The 18,418-nt window shown below is 32.1% G+C and overlaps 1 pseudogene; it reads left to right on the top strand.

Annotated features, from left to right (window-relative positions):
- The first annotated feature begins 14,903 nt into the window (after positions 1-14,903).
- Positions 14,904-17,850, top strand: LOC128174418 (uncharacterized; annotated as a pseudogene).
- The last annotated feature ends 568 nt before the right edge of the window (positions 17,851-18,418 follow it).

Genomic DNA, 18,418 nt, shown 5'->3' with positions numbered 1-18,418 from the left:
AGTTGATTTGTATTTTCATATCGACGAACAGATAAATTGTCCCTATGTATTGCTTCTTTTTTGTGTTTTTATTCGAGTACTTCAATTGATTTTTTAATGTTAAGTTCCTCTATTATTGACGTTTTTTAAAAATGGACACAAAGAAAACTTACTGGTATTTATGTATCGATTTGTTATTCTTTTCAATATTTAGAACGGTTGTTTTTGTTTCAAAGGCACACATCGTGTTGGAAACATGTTTTGTACCTGTTGGAATTTCATCAGACCGATATTCCAATCAGGTGCGTTTTTTACGACTGCTCACACGTGTTTTTAAGTCTTGTTTCTCCGATTAATTCTTATAAGTCTTTGAATGATAAAAGCTGATCGAGGAACAGATTAATTTTCCCATTGTATTGTTTCTCATCACTGTTTTAATCCGTGTACTTTAATTAATAAATTGAATTTTTCAGTGTAAAGTCCCTATTCTTATAAAGTTTTTTAAAGAATTGAAACACTTTCTATTTTTTTATAGATTTGTTATTCTTAAAACTTTTTACACGGTTCTTTTGGGTTTTTGGTTCAAAAGCATGTATTGTGTAAAAAATACCATGTTTTGTACATGTTGGGGATTTATCAGACGGATATTCCGATCAAGATCGTTTATTTACGACTATTAAAACGTGATCGTTTTTAAGATTACGTTTCTTCTAATCAATTCCTTTACATATTTAGTATTTACATATAGAAGAACAGATAATTTCTCCTATATATTGTTTCTAATCACTATAAACAGTCTTTTTGTTTCAAAGGCATATATTGTGTTGGAAACATGTTCTGTACATGTTGGGATTTTATCAGACGGAAATTCCAATCAGGAACCATTATTTTACGACTATCAAAACGTTTAGAGATCCTAGGGTGGAGTCAATATGACAATATTGTTAACATTTGTCAAATATTAGAAAATCGTGTTCTCTTTATCGTTAAGGAATATAAATTGATTACGGCTTTAGGGTGGGGTCAATATGATCACATAGTTAACATGTATTAAATATTAATAAGGCGTGTTATCTTTACCCATGTGAATTTGAGAAAAAAAAATAAATGCAAAAGTCAAAAAATCAGAGTGAGGGAAACAGTCAAAGAAGTCTCGGATTAGGGTTTAGGTTCCGCAATAAAGCTTTATATGCAAACGTGAGACTGAATGACAGATCAATCTAATGGCTAGGGTTATCAGGTTATCGTTAAGGCATAAACATTTTAATATGATCTACGTTTTTGATATTATGGTGTTGGCTTTCTTGATTGATAAACATTAAATATGTAGTATAAAAAGAAGGGAACCCACTCTTATCTGTATTTGTCCAGAAGAGCTGTTAAATGTCCCTATATATTGTTTCCAATCGCTGTTTTAATCAATTTTCCAGTGTTATGTCCCTATACCCCAAAAAAAAAACTATATTGAAACAAAAGAAACTTATTTATGTATCTATCGGTTATTCTTGTAAATATTTACACGGATTTATTTTCTTTTAAAGGCAGATATTGTATTGGAAACATGTTTGGTAGATGTTGGAATTTTATCCGATGGGTATCAGAATCAGGTGAGTTTTTATTTTACGACTTTTAAAATGCTTTATAGACAAATGTGAATTTTTACCGTTACCTTTACCACGGTTGAAATGCTCATGAAGCCCTCTACCAATATTGTGAGATTCATGCACATGGTCCTATGGTAAAGGATTAAGATCATGGTGTAGTCAATATGATCATATCGTTAACATTATCAAATCTTAGAAAATCTTGTTCTTTTTACCTGTGTAAGTTTGAAAAAAAAATGCAAACGTTAAAAAATTAGAGTAAAGGAAACAGCAAGATAGTCTTGGATTAGGGTTAAGACTCCGCAATGAAAACGTGAGACTCACTGACAAATCAATCTAAGGGATAGGGTTATCAGATTATCATAAAGGCATATAAATTTGAATATGATCTATGTTTTTAAATTGTAAGTGTGTTTGTTTCATTTAACATGCACTATAAAAAGAAGAAAACCCACTTGCGTTTTAATGATATAGGAAGGCTGCTTAATTTTCCCTGTGTATTATTTCTAATCACTGTTTTAATCTGAGTACTTCAGTGTTAAGTTCCTATTTGAATAATAAAATTTGAAACAATGGAAACTTATTTATGTATCAATTGGCTTTTGTTTTAAAAGTGTTCACGGTTTCTTCTTATTTCAAAGGCAGATATTATGTTGGAAACATATTTTGTACATGTTGGAATCTTATAAGACGGATATTCCAATTAGGTGCGTTTATTTTATGACTATTAAAACGTGTTTGCTTTTAAATTACGTTTCTTCTGATCAATTCTTATAATTCTTTGCGTGAAAAAAGTTGATCTGTATTTTCACATCGAAGAACAAATACATTTTTCCTATGTATTGTTTCTAATCACTTTTAAATCTGTTTACTTCAACTAATTTTTTTTGTGTTAAATCCATTTTCTGATGAAGTTTTTTTTTTTTTTTTGAATTACTTATTGGTGCATCAATTTGGTATTTTCTTCAATATTTATACATGTTTTTTTTTGTTGGTTTTTAAGACATATATTGTGTTGGAAACTTCTGTTGTGCATGTTGGGATTTTCTCAGACGGAAATTCCAATCAGGTGCGTTTATTTTATGTCAATTAAAACGTGGGTTTTTTTTTTCGAGTTACGTTTCTTCTTATCAATTCTTATATTTCTTTGAATGAAAAAGCAGATTTGCATTTTCATATCGAGGAACAGATAAATTTTTATCTATGTGTTGTTTCGTATCATTCTTTTAATTAAGTTTCTTCATTAAATTGAAATTTGCAGTGTTCTTATATTTTTTCAAATTGAAACAAAGAAAAACCATTTTACGGGGGTTTTTAGATAAGTGGGCGGACAAGTTCGATTGTGAGTAGAGTATTTACGTGATACAAGCGAAACTTTCCAGATTTAATCCTGACGTATTCTCTAAGGAACATGTACAGATTTGTTTGTTTCCAATGCACCATAAAAAATATACAGCTTAATTATTTTGATAAGATACGCTTCATGAAGCAAGTCATTATTTTTAAATTTTGTAAATGATTTGTACGCATTATTAACGATATTTCATATGACATTTTCAATTAAATTGAAAAAAAATCTAACCGTTTTATTGCCGAATTTGAACGAACAACGCTTAAAAAAATGAGTCAAAAACGTTGACGTCAGTGGACATCTTGGAGCACTGGGGCTTCATTTAATTTTGTGTGCCGGCAGGGAAATCTACGATGGAGACCAAAAGGTTCTTAAATACTGCTTATTTTATAGGACAAAAGTTTACAATTAGAATTATAAGGTTTAAAGATGAAGGAACTCACTTTTTAGACCCTTCCAGCACATCCCCTATACAGCGCGGATCTTTGGCGTATGCATTTTGCCTTTTTGGACCTAAAGAATCTACGATGTGCCACAAAAGGCATTATACAAAAACTTGAGAAATAATGGCTTGAACGTGCTTTTCATAAGTCTGTTGAATGACATAAAAAATGTCTGAAACTGAAAGGTGTTACTTTGAAAAAGAGTAACATGTTTGACTTTCAGTTGGTTGACGTCACCTGACGGCGTTGAAATATGAAATGGTGATGCGTAGATCTAAATAAAAATCGCTGTTTCTTTTGAAAAAAAAATCAAATTCATATGATTTTACTGCATACTTATTTTCAATTGGTATAAAACATTTTATAAAACATACGCCATCCTACAAAGTACACAGAAATATTGATGTAAATCACTTTGCCCGCCAACTTTTTTAACAACCCTCGTATGTATCGATTGGTTATTTTGGGCAATATTTTCATGGGTTCTTTTCCGTTTCAAAGGCAGACATTGTGTTGGAAACAAGTTATGTACATGTTGGGATTTTATCAGACGGAAATTTCATTCAGGTACACTTATTTTATGACTAATTAAAACGTGTTTTTTTAAAGTTACGTTTCTTTTGATCAATTCTTATATTGGTTTGAATTGAAAAAGTTGATTTGTATTTTCATATCGACGAACAGATAATGTTTTTCTATGTATGGGGTTTAATCACTGTTTTAAACTAAGTACTTTAATTGAATTTTTCAGTGTTAAGTCCCTGTTCTAATAAAGTTTTTTTTCTTTTTTTAATTGAAATATATAAAAAATTAGATTAGTTATTCTTGACAATGTATGCACTTTTTTTTGTTTCAAAGGCAGATGTCGTGTTGGAAACTTCTTATGTACATGTTGGGATTTTATCAGACGGATTTTCCAATCAGGTGCACTTATTTTACGTCTATTTAAGTGGCTTTTTTTACAGTCAAGTTTCTTTTGATCAATTCTAAAGATGCTGATTTGTACTTTCATATCGAAGAACAGATAAATTGCCCCTATGTATTGTTTCTAATCAGTGTTTTAATTTGAGTACTTCAATTGAATTTTTCAATGTTTTTAAATGATTTATCACTGTACATTCAAGTCCCGAAATTCTTTATTAAGGTGAAAAATATGAACTATTTTAGTAGGTTTAGATATCCTCACATAGATTATTTCTAAGTTACCGTCGAGTGACAGCTTAAGATACGCCCACAGTTGATCTTAAGATGTCCCTAACTTTTTTCCTTAGTCATATCTTCTGAACACACTAGGGTCATATCCTAGGAAAATTTCGTGAACATGCCTGCGGGTTTTTAATTTTTCATACCATAGGAAATAGTCTCTTGTTTGTATTTAAAAGCAAAAAGATGGTTGGGAAACAAGTTCGTTGGACAAAATAGTTTTTGCATGTGGAAATCAGCAACAGGTGAGTTTATATGTTGCAATCGGGTAAAAATATGCGTCTTTATACTCTTTATTGGATATTTTCTGGCAATTTTTGCCACCTCGTAGTTTGCAACTTTTTTGTATAATTAAAATGTAACTGTTTTGTCTGAAATTCATTTAAAGTAAATAGCAATTTGTTCATCTCAAGAGCATCCTATCTGGGTTGGATCAGTTAACAATGTGTTAAAACTATACTTTAACTATTTTATTGTACTAAGAGTAATAAACAAACCAAAATAAATATTGTATTCTAATGCTTTTGTGTTTTAAGTCAATTTAGATTTGAGTTTAAAACAAGTATTCCTTTTAAAGGAATGATCGGCAATAATGATATACTGATAGCTAGAGGCATTCAACATGATCAGTTTGATGTAAAATAATTTTAAAAAATACTGTATTTTTACAAAATATAGAATATTTTGAATCTGTACACCATAATTTCATCTTTATTTACCGTCAACAAATTTGATTTTGAAATAAATTTGGGGAAAGCCGTTCGTAAACTCCTTGTCTAGTTTTATATTTATAACGTAATTATTAAATGTTAATGTATCTTCTTCTTCTTCAGAGCACTGAGTAGGGCTCTTCAAAGAGCATTAACACGTATACAAAGAAATTAAGAGTTGTATTAAAATAATATAAATTTTAATGTAAAACATTCACTGACATCATAACTTGCTATTGAGGTCGCATTATAACGTAACCTTGTTTATAGATCAAGCCGTCTTCCTAGCTACTATTATGCAACATCAATAGATCGAGGCCCCTGCATTCCTGAATGAATCTTTCGATCGAAATTCTTACGCGTGAGACAAAATGTGCATTCTTGAATTAACAGGTCGAACTGTATTTTATGTATGTTTACATCTCTTAAGGTAAATGAACTGAAATAAAACTGAGTAAAATGTTATATAGATACTGAACATAACTTCAAGTTTTCAGTTATAAGAACTACTTATGCAAGCAGAATGTGTGCGCACGTTGAAGCATTTGCCGGATGCCTCATTTGGACACAGTAATGATCGGCCGAAGCCGATCACAAAAAAAAGTTTTGTCTTTCAGCTGTATCCAAAAAGCAGCCAAAAACTTTAGAATTATATCTGAACTCAATTGTACACATATTTGCACTTGCCATTGCAGTATTAAAAGATAATTCGTTTGGTAAAATGAATTTTTTTTAACAAATACGATATTCCCTAACCTAACTAAAAAAACAAAGGGGACTGTTTTTGTGAAGAATGTATATCTTAGTAAAAAAAACCCAAAATTTTAAGTTTGAAACCTTATTACTATTATTTTAATTAACCATTATTATTAGCTATTATTCTCTGTGTTTACAGTCGACTATCGTGAACGTTTTTTTTTTTCTCTTTTCTCGATTTTGTTAAGTTCGTCAAATTTGCCAGTTATCCAACTTTATACATATATATGTAGAATTGTACAGTGAATATGTAAATGTTGAAATAAGTATCAGCACTAATTAAAATAGGCAGGTGTCATCGTTTTCAGATCTGCTGGAAATAAATAAGAGACATTTATGATTTTTGTAAATGAATAAATAAAGAAATAAATAAATAAAAGGTATAATTGAGGTTATTCTTGACTATGTTATCAATATACATTTGCATTTTCTTTTTTATATAATTGCGACTGTATTGTTTAACATTCGATATTCAACCTTCATCCGATCATCATATATATTCGAAAAAAATAATAGGTATATTCTTTACTTTAATGTAATTAACGTATTTAAAATTAATAACACATGAGACATTCACACATTACAGCCTCTGATTTTCAATACCATATGAAAATAATGTACTGTAAACGTATTATATTTGGCGGAATATGATTTTAGAACAAGTTAGCGTAGATTTGATTTTGCGCATTTCTAAATGTAACTTTTTATCTACTTAGATATTTTACATTAGGCGATGTAGTTGATTTAGCGGACGCCGTTTTCTGCCAAAAACGCTAAATAGAATATAGAGCCAAATTTAATACGTTTACAGTATCTGTTTTCGCACAATGTTTTCAATTCATTTAGGTTTGTATTACTGTCAAAACGACCAAACAGACAATGCATTCGAACATTTCTGTGGAACCTTTCTTCAGGATATATCAGTGAGAAAACTTAATGTTGACGAACCAGCTGCTGGGCAAATTTTCTTGGTCCTTGAGTTGCCTTCAAAAAACAGGCAAAACAATGTAGACGTACTCTCCGAAGATATTGAAGACATTATAAAAAAACATTTGCTAAAAGGTAAATGTTAAACATCTTCGAGGTTTAAAAAATTTAAGCAATATGTTATCACTTATTATTTCAACTTTTTAAATTCTTAATATTGACCTCAATGAAATATGACGTGTCTAGTTGTCTCTATTTTTTTCTCTGTAGAAAACGAAGATATCATACTTGTTCAGATATCATTTGATGGTAACAACATTGAAAATCCGCCAAATTTGATGACTGATGACACGTTCGAGAAAATCAAAATACGCCTTAAACAAAACTTTGCTTCGTATATAAACATAGTTTACACGGGTAAACATAACTTTGAAATATGCAATATAAATAGAAATGCGGCCAACAAGTTGAAGTCATTATCAAGGAAGGAAAAAAGTAACATATTGCAAATGATAATTGTTTTTTGTATTGTAGTTCTGCCGGCAAAGACTTATTTTTGGAAGTTTATTGTAAAGAAATGACTTAACAGAATAATGTGTCGGTGCCTAAATAACAAAATAAGTATACATATTCAAACTAAAACAGATTTTGTGTAAATGTACTTCAAAGTTGTATTAACTCTCTACTATGTGCTATTTTGAATTAAGTACTTCTGTCTCGTAGAAAAAATATCAAAACTATCAAGTAAATCCACATTCAGTTTATTAATATTAATCAACTTTTTTTCTGGAAAATCTGTTAAAATGATATCATTTGCTCAAAAAATTGCCTCAAAAAGAGCAAATTCTGAAAAAAGAGATTCTTGAAATGAAACAAAAGGACTATGTGCGGCATAATCAAATATCTGCCCAAAATTTTAATCAATTATTAAGGTGGCTCAATACACCACTTTTTGATGACACAGTACGCAAAAAAGTAAATCTGGAAGCATGTAATTCCGGTACTGGCTGATTTAAACCGAGGCGAATTGTATGATGACCGCCCTTTGAAAAAATTGTTAAATGAATAGATTTAATTTGATGATTGGAAAATTCATTACTTATAAATAATGTGTTATGTCACCTTCACGCTGTGTCGTATAATTTATCAAAATAAACAATAAAATCAAGTATATTTTTTAAATAGTGTCTTTCCCGTGATCAATATTACAGCGTAGCGCAGAGGGTTAGTAGGTTCACTACAAACCTGCAGGTCATGAGTTCGAATCCCGTTGAGGACAAGACATTTTTCAACTTTCCAAAATTTTCTAAAACGTATTTTTTTTGGTTGAATACTGGGAAAGAAAATTCTAAACCGGTGAGAGTATGTCAATTATAATATACTTTAATCTACTTTAATATCGACAGATGTTCCTGACCATCTTAAGGGGATGGGAGGGTGGCTTTGAATTTATATCAGGTTGGGATACATAAATCCTATTAATTATTTTCCCCTTTATTTATTTGACTTAGTTTTGCATTAAAGCGAATACATTCACTTATATAGGCCTAATATGTTTACGGTGTGACCGTTGGGGCGAGCGCAGAAGGAACTACAGATCTCTCATCATTGTAAAATGCAACCTGTGGACTTTCCCAACCAAATACTTTGGCTTTGTCTTTTGAACCTTTACCACCACAATGAACCCGAAGTTGTCAAACATTTATTCCAATATGTCCCACCACAGGCTAATACACTCACATAAACTACATGTATCACTGAACATTGGTGAAATGTTCAACAGACTTATTAAAATATCTTGATGTAAAATACAAAGCCGTTTAAGTTTTTTTTTTATGTAAATATAATTATGTTTTATTTAGCATTCCTTTGCTTTTTATTAATGATCATTAAATCATTAAACAATAAATTACGTCTCTGTGCTTTTTCTCATTTTTTCCCTTGTTCTTATCTGTATTTTAATTATTTTCCTCTGTAACACCAGTTTTGTTTTAATCTTTTTAAATTTTGTGTATGCTATATATGCGTTGTAGACATTTGCCCTCACCTTTTTTAGTGTGTGATATCCAATATTATTTAAAGATTTGGCCACATATGCAACTATAAAAAACATGTAGATATTTAACAGTTTACTTTTTCTCATTTTTGTTTTATTCATTTATTACAAAATGACGTAGCTGCACGTAGATCTGATAATTTTCTTTTTTATTTTTTTTTTTGTGTCAACTACCTTACGTATGCATATATGATTGGATCAATATACATTAAATTAAACATGGAACTTTCATGGTTATTTACTAACCTAAAAAAAATTATGTTTTACGCTGTAACCGTTTGGAGGGCGAAGCCGATATAAATGGGCTATATCAGTAGATGCCCTTTCATATTCCCTGCCTGTCATTTTATATTTTGTTTTGTTTGAACTCTAATCTTATTGCTTGTTAAATTTGTCCAAGCCCTGATATGCTATAGACTATAGTCTGTCCCAGGCTACTGTTTCCGTCACATTTTGACGATTTTTATAGAAACATACACATCTAAAAGAAATACAATTAAAATCCTTCATTAAAACGTCAAAAAACAGATTTCTTATGGAGATTTATCTTTTTTCCTTTCGGAAGTACATGTATCTTGGAACACCTCACACAATTTTTAAATGCTATCATCCAAATCTTTTTATCATCCAGATTTTTTATTAATTGCTATACAAATTTCAATAGATTTTTATTTAACAGCGCTTTTTTAGCCAAACAAGTCAGAGAAAGAGAGAGAGACAGAGAAAGAGAGACAGAGAGAGAGAGAGAGAGAGAGAGAGACAGAGAGAGAATCCAAAAACAAAAACCTGTAAACAAATTTTCATTCTGGTATGTAAATAAATATTGTTCTAAAGTTGAAATATTTCATCTTCGTAAGCCAAGAGTTTCTGATCCGCGCCGCTCCTGTATATATTAAACCCTTGGCTAGCGAAGTAAGGGGTATTTATGAATAATTAATAATGAAGCAAAAATTCTTGGGACTGATTTTAGCTGCATTTTGTTGTTGTTGTTATTTTGATTCTATAAATATACATGTATATTAATTTGATGTCTTATTGTCTAGTCTGAAGTAATTTATACATATATTGGATAATACCTGGCTGCAGCTACATGTAGTAATTACATCGCAGATCTCTGGATAATTTCTCAGCATAAAGTATTATTAATTTTTACTCCCTTATTAGTCCCCTACAGGTTTTCACTGGAGGGGACTATAGCTTTCCTTAGCGTCCGTCAGTCCTTCTGTCTGTCCCATTTCAGTTTTCCACACTTTTTTTCTTTATGCGTTTGAGGAATACTATGAAATTTGCTGAACAGCTTCAAAAAGTCAAACTACAGATCAAGTTTACATTTTTGTAGCGTCTGATTGACTTATTTTCGAGAAAATTAATTTTTTATATTCCAATTTTTTAATGTTCGGGTTCGATATTCAGCATAACGGTGCAGTTTTCACAATTTCCACAACCCGGTAGGGAACGTGTATTGCTAATGCAATACTCTCAGAATGCGTGTTTTAAATTTATGCATAAAACTTGAATTAAAGAGTAAAGTATATTTTTTTAAATAAGAAAATCAATTTATCTGGAGAATATTTCACTTGTATGGGGAGATATTGAGATTATCTTTGGTTCCTAAATTCACTAAAATTTGTCATCCAAATACTGAATTATTAAGCATTAATGTTTGATTTGTGCATTAAAAGCAGATAATTGAGATACCCTAGCTAATTCACATTATAATTAGAATGGGGAAATATTTTAATTTTATAAGTGTCGGTGAAAAATTATGCTGTTCACAAATTTAAGTTTTGATTATCATTTGTTTTTATTTGAATTAGTTATTGATGATAACTTTTTCTTTTTTTTTTTGGATTTTAACCTGGGTACGAGTATGTCAGGCTACGATTTGAAATGAAACCTAAAAACGAAATTTCAAATTAAAAGTAGGAGAAAAAACGTCTTTTGTGTTTTCAGAAAGTAATCAGAGAGCAAATTCAATTAAAATAAATGATGTTATTTATCAAAAACGAAATTAAACTGCTCCACTGTTGAAACGCATTTTTTGTCCAATTAGATGTCATAAAATTCATTTGATCGGATCTAATGCAACTGGTTGTTGACACGAAAATTTGTTTTCTTAAAAAGGAATTAATTTTTCCAGAACACACTAAGTAAGTTTGAATGTATTGATCACTCATTAAACAAACTTGATGAATTATCACCAAACGTGAAGTAAGTACGAGATTCAAATTCAACATGGATGCCGGTGATGTCACTGCACGTGAAATTATTCTTTTTTCCTCCATCTTGGAAAAGTTTTTCAACTTCATATGTATAGAGTGTAATTTCTATTTTTAGACATATATACCCGTGTTGTCTATAGGGAGAGCTTCGCTCTCACGGGCCAATCGTGCCCATGAGAGGGCTTCACCCTCTATCAAAACAAAACTAATCAGCAAAAAAGTTGCCATTAACACTGATACTGAGTACTTCCTGTATCATGTAAATTACTTGATTCACCTCTAAATGATAGCACGAGATCACTGTGACATCATACTTTACTTTCTTGCTCTCGACAGTTTTCGTAGATGTTCGGATAAATTAGGGGAAGGAAATGACGTCATTTGTCAACAAAAGTTCAGATAGGTACAGTTTTTTTACGTAATCAAATGTGTTGTTTACTACAGTGTTTTTAAACAGATTTTTTGTTGTTAAATGAAAATGATGTAATAGAGTTAAGAATTTTCTGTAGAAACGCTTCCTGTTCCACCATGTTGTTATGCAGCGCAAAGGATTATAGAACTTTTCCATGTGGCCTCATAAAAATTTCTTTGAACAATGTGCAGATTTCAACTCGAATTTTCTCCGCTCGTACACGTTGTCTATTGAGCTCGCTACGCGAGCGGCGCTTTGCGCCGCCTCGTTTCGCCCGCTATAATGAAATATGTTTCTATTTATCATTCCAACATGATATTTAGGAAATTTTCTTCAACTCAGGAATAAAAAGTCCCCAAGGTGTTTGGACCTTGGAACTTAGGAACGATAACTCTTACCTGAGAAACTTTCATACCAAATAAAATTTAAAATATTTTTTGTGTTTATTTGCAATGATTTTCATTCAAATTTTTATGTCACATTTATTAAAATACATTTTCTGATAACATCAAGCAGCTTTTTCAGATGATTGTCAACAGAGTAAGAAAATATGAAAAATTATGTTTTGGGGAAATACTAAACAAAATTGCAATAATAACATTTTTGATTGTTAAGAAGTGCTATATTTTTTAAGGTGTCCGAAGGAAATATCCATCATATGACCAAAAAATTTCTCTCCATTTGTTAATAGTTAACTTTATAAAAAATATTTTACAAAAACACGAACAAACATTTAAAAATTCTTTAAACATACCTATAGTATCCCAATCATCATTTTCATATTTGATAAGTACATGTTTTGTGGTTTTCTATTTTATTGAAAATTGGAATAAACTGTGGGTGTATAGAGCCACCTTAATTAAATAGAATCGTATAAAAATCAATTTTTCAAAAAAAATTGTTCAGTGGATACCTATCACGATAATACTGATTTCAATCATCATTGATCATTCGCTGTTTATGATGTTACTAAAATGACCTCATTCAGGCAAATTTGCAAAGAAATGAAAATATTCTCATTTTTATGTTCAGGAATATAGAGCGCAGGTCTGTACAAGTACGATTTTAACATATTTCTTTTATAGATAATATTACACATTATACTAAACATGGTACTTGAGCAAGCCTGCACTCGATGTTTCCCAATCAAAACACCATCGGAAAACACTCATATTTTGCTACAAACATCACTTTCTCAAAATAAGGCTATCTTCATGGTGTCATTTCTACATTATGACGTAACGGTGGTGATCATCTTTAAAACTCCTTTTGCAATAAGATTTTAACTATCGTTCACCTTATTTTTAAAGCTCGTTATAAAACTTTAATTTTGGGGGCGAAAATGCATAATACCGCACAAAGTCCTTTATTGGAAAAAAAACTTTAACGCAGATGAAAAAATTATATGAGGATATAATAAGATTAAAATTTAAAGGACAATGCACAAAGTAAAGAGCATAGTTGGTTGAAGACGGTGAAATCTAATTGCATATTTTTAGGATATTTAATCCAGAATTTATACAAGTAAAAAAATTCCAGTGGTAAAAAGAAAAAACTGATTATGTACCCGCTAAAACTGCTTACAAGTAGAAATTTCGAATGTAATTAAAAGTGTTTATGAACAATTTTATAATGAAAGATAACTATTTGAATATTTACAACTCAAGAAGAAGATATAAAAAAAATTATTACTAAGCAATAAAGAGTTTGATGATTTAAGGTGGAAGATAACCAGTACTAGGGTACCTAAATTTCTATAAAATTGACAGAAACATATAAAAGTGCATGTCAGACGATTTTTATCTAGAAATTTACGCACGTTTCTTAAAAATCTTGGTATTGTTGTCACTAGAACAACAAACGAGGCATATTTATATTAACGATTCTGAAATTCAAACATAAAACAAAAATACAAGTACACAAAAAGCAGAACAACTTTAAACTGGTGTCTCATCAGAATATACAACGTTGTACCTAAATTAACTTTCATATTGTATTGTCCAAAGAATGAAATAACTCTGTTCTTCATAATTTTTAAAAGATCTATTCTTTTTATATATTTTGTACCGCATTGAACATAATAATGTACACACTGGTGATATTTGACTTTGAGAAAGATTTAGTCTCTCTTGAAATTTTATGTTCAAATTAAAGCTTTTAAACTTTGGACACTGAAATAAATGATGAATGATTTATAATAATTATAATGATATTAAAATGTGCGTCACTGAAATGGGTGCAGTTTAGAGTGTGTGTTTTTATTACAGACCTGAAGCCTATAAGAACGTAAGACATCCATTTGTATTAGAATTAAGGTTTATTGCCAACTTGGCTTTTTTATTCTATTCCAGCCCCAACGTGCATTTCTTTGTCTTGGCATAAAAGCAAAGAATAAAATTGATGTAAATCAAATGCTTTTGATTTACAACATAATTTTACAATGAAAATTCCTTTTGTGTATCGACATCATATTGGGATATTAAAAACACACCATTGCTTAACATGATGTAATTATGATCTGGGCGATAATAAGTCTTCTAAACGAACGAGGCCATCATTGGCATCTTCCCTAGCCAAGCGTTTTTGGTCCACTCTGTACCCCACAACAAAGGAGAGGTGCGGATCAGAAACCCTTGACTTGGGAAAATGATTGTTGTTGTTAAGATGACCCACATGGTTCAGACTTTAAGATAAAAAAATAAACTCTTAATTATTTCTATTTCTGAAATTTTATGATGCTCCCCATGAGTCATTTTATGTATATCAGGAGAACAGATATGACCCAAGGAACAAAAATACATATGATTTATGGGTAGGGATCTCAACCTGTTTGAAAGGGGAGGGGTCAGATCTAACAAATCGAATATAATGCCTGTTATAGTCAATAATGCTTTTGAAAAACCTTTCTTATGATCTCGATTAATTTTTAAAGTTATAACCCGTTGCAATATAGAGAATATTTTATCCTATAGAATTAAAATTTTAATCCCCACTCCCATTTGATCCCCAAGTATATCATGGTTGACCAGCCCCATTCCGCTGGCTTCGCTCTCGAGCAGACGTACTTTTTTCAGACAAAGTATAAAATCGGATTTAATCGACTTATTTTGTCGAAAATTTTCGATTTTTTTTCAGTTCAATACATTAAACAGATAATAAAGGCACGTTGTGCATTACCTTGACACGTTGTGTGTGTTTTTTGAGGCATTTATTGTGCATTATTGCAAAATAAATTGCAACATGAATGACTCGGAGAGTGACCCGTACGAATCGGGACAAGACTCTGAGAGATCTGATATCTCTGATGATAATGATAGTCATCAGGAAACAGAGTTGCATGACAACTCTGATGTTATTTCTTTAGAGGCAGAATCTGATGGAGAAAGATTCGATCCTACAGAAGGTGAGAATTTATTCTCGCTTGATGGCAGCATGGCTGCTTATTGTCAGAAATATTTTTATCGACATCTGACAGAAGACAGCATCAAACGTAACATTTTAGATGCTGTCCCTGTGCCTGTGATGCTTTCTGTACACCTCCCAAAGCTGATGATTATGTGGAGGATTTCATAGATTTTAATGCTATGAAATTTTTGAAAATGCAGGATGAAAGCCTGACATTTATTCAAAAGAAAATCTTTCAGATTATGGGTTTGGCAAAAATCTGGCAAGCACGGATGGGTCACGGAAGGGTCAGGAAGAGAATTCAGAGTTCACAGTTCTCGACATACTGAAACTGGTAGAACAAACATTTGTTTTAGTTGGTCAAGCTAATGCCACTTGTTTGTACGAGCGGCGTGTTAATTTCCTGGCGAAAATAGTGAGATGTTAAGAAAGCGAAAGAACATCTTAAGACTAATGAGCATGATTTGAGTAAAGAGAAGGATGTGCTCTATGGTGTTTAAGGCTCTTGACAGAAAGAGCAAAAGCAGAAAAAGAGCCAGAGAGATCTCTAAAGAAATGCAATCAAAAAAGAGGCGCAAAGACCAGATATCCCAACCGCCCTTTCGTGCAGAACCCTCATGTGGATATGGAAATCGTGGGGACAGACAGTCTACATGGATGTCAAAACAAGGTTGTCAGAGTAACAGAAAACCTGTGCAGTCTAACTACAAGATTCCAAAGAAACCAAGATCAAGAGAAAACAGGTATGAAAATTACCAATGGTATTCCTATCGTTATGGAACAAATAATAAAAATATCAAGTCTGAACAACTTATAGCTACATGCCTCGGTGACACATCTCAGGTTCAAAGAAATTTGTCAAGACAAAATACCCCTAGGGGGAAGATTAGAAGCATTTCGAGAAAACTGGGAAATGATAACAAAAGATCAAAACTTATTGGAGAGTATTTCAGGTTACAAAATAGAATTCAGTTCAAATAAAATAATCAGAACAAGAAATGCAAACTCTAAATTCAGAAATAGAGGAGACGTTGGTAAAACAAGCAGTCGAGGTTGTTCAGACAAAAACAAATGGTCAGTTTGTCAGTCATTTATTTGTACGCCCCCAAAAAGATGGGAAAATGAGACCAATATTCAATCTGAAAACTCTAAACCAATTTGTAGTGTACAATCACTTCAAAATGGAGGAGTTTCAGGTAGTAAAAAACTTGATACAATAGGGGATTGGTTATGCAAAGTAGATCTGAAGGATGCATACTTTTGCATACCAATATGCAAAGATCACAGAAAGTTTCTAAGGTTTCAGTACAAAGTACATATGCTACAGTACAAAGGACTGCCATTTGGACTGGCATCAAGTCCGAGACTTTTCACAAAAATAATGAAACCAGTCATTGCGCTATTAAGACGCATAGGAGTCCGCCTTGTGATTTACTTAGACGACATATTGTTGCTAAATCAATCACAAAAAGGGCTCTCAAGAGACTCTTATGGTTGCTTCACAATCTAGGTTGGTTAATAAACTGGAAAAAATCAGTTCTAACCCCATGTCAGCAACTAGAATTTCTGGGTCTAACAACAAATTCAGTGGAAATGGAGATAACTCTATCATCAACCAAAGTAGAGAGTATCAAAAAAATGTACAGACATGATCAGCAAAACAGAAGTGTCAATACAAGAGTTATCAAGTTTAATAGGAACACTGAATGCTACAGTAGAAGCTGTCATCCCAGCCTCACTGTATGTGAGGGAGCTTCAAATGTTTCAAACAAAATGCCTGCTAAAATCCAAAAGAAATTATCAACAAATGATAATACTCCCACAAACTTCCAGAGGGGAGATGAACTGGTGGCTACAGCAGCTGGAACATTGGAATGGAAAACAAATTCGACTGTCCTCAAAACCGGACTTGGTAATAGAAACAGATGCCTCGAAACAGGGTGGGGGCAGTATGTCTAACCCAGAACTTAAGAATGGGGGGCCTTGGAACCCCTCAGAAAATTGCATATCAATGTACTGGAACTGAAAGCAGTACAGTTTGCAATTCAATCACTGACCAAACACAAACAGAACATTCATGTTGACATCAAATCAGACAACACAACAGTTGTTGCATATCTGAACAAAATGGGGGGGGGGGGGGGCAGATCAGAACTGTTATTACAAACAACAAAACAGATTTGGACTCACTGTCTATCCAAAAAGATCATGATTACTGCAGAACATTTACCCGGAATACAGAATGTTCAAGCAGACTTGGAGAGTCGTCAGATGAGGGATACCAGCAAATGGATGCTGAACAAGGGAATATTATAACAAATAAATCAGATGTAGGGGCCATTAAAAATAGATCTTTGCAGACAGGTTGAACACACAACTGGAAAATTACATGAGTTGGCGTCCAGACCCATATTCAATGGGAATGGATGTTTTCCCGATACCCTGGAACAACAAAAGAGGGTATGCTTTCCCTCCATTTTGCCTAATAACAAGGTGTTTGTCAAAAGTTCTGAAAGAAAAGTCAGAAATTGTCATTATTCCAGCATGACAGACTCAACCATACTATCCACTACTTCTGACCTTGTCAATAGACAACCCAAATCGTTTACCTCCCATGAAAAACCTGCTACTGTCACCAGAGGGAGTAGTGCATCCATTAGTCAGCAATCAAACCTTAAAGCTAGTGGCTTGGAAGGTTTCAGGAGACAAAAACAAGCAGCAGGAGTTTCGGAGCAAACTTCCGAACTCTTGGCTGCAGGTTGGAGACAAGGAACTCAGATAGCTTACAACAGTTGCTGGAGACAGTGGGATAGCTGGTGTCAATCAAAATAAATTGATCCATTTCAAACCTCTGTGGAATATGTAGCTGATTTTTTGGTAGGGGTATATGCAAAAGGCTATGAGTATAGGACAATTAACAGCTACAGGTCTGCAATATCTGCATTCACTGCGGGAATTAAAGGCAACAAAATTGGTAAACATGATTCATTTGTCAACTTATGACAGGAATTTTCAACAAAAACCCACCAAGGCCAAGATACATGCAAATGTGGGATGTAAATAAAGTACTCTCATATATCATAGGCATAGAAAATAACAAAGATTTGTCACTGAAGGAAATTTCAATGAAACTGTGTATGTTAATGGGTCTTGCCTCAGCAAGAGGTCATCTGAAATTCACAAATTTGATACCGAGAACATGAATATCACTGAAGATGAAATTATATTTACTTTAAAAAGTTTAACAAAGTCAAGAAGAGTGGGACAAAGCCCAGTTTCGGTCAAGTTCACAAAATATGAAGAACACCCAAAATTATATATCATTTCTTGTACAATGGAATATTTGGAGA

This window comes from Crassostrea angulata, chromosome 2, assembly GCF_025612915.1.
Source record: "Crassostrea angulata isolate pt1a10 chromosome 2, ASM2561291v2, whole genome shotgun sequence".
Taxonomy (NCBI): domain Eukaryota; kingdom Metazoa; phylum Mollusca; class Bivalvia; order Ostreida; family Ostreidae; genus Magallana; species Magallana angulata.
Note: the sequence above shows the minus strand (reverse complement) of the source record. Positions and strands in the feature narration are given on the sequence as shown.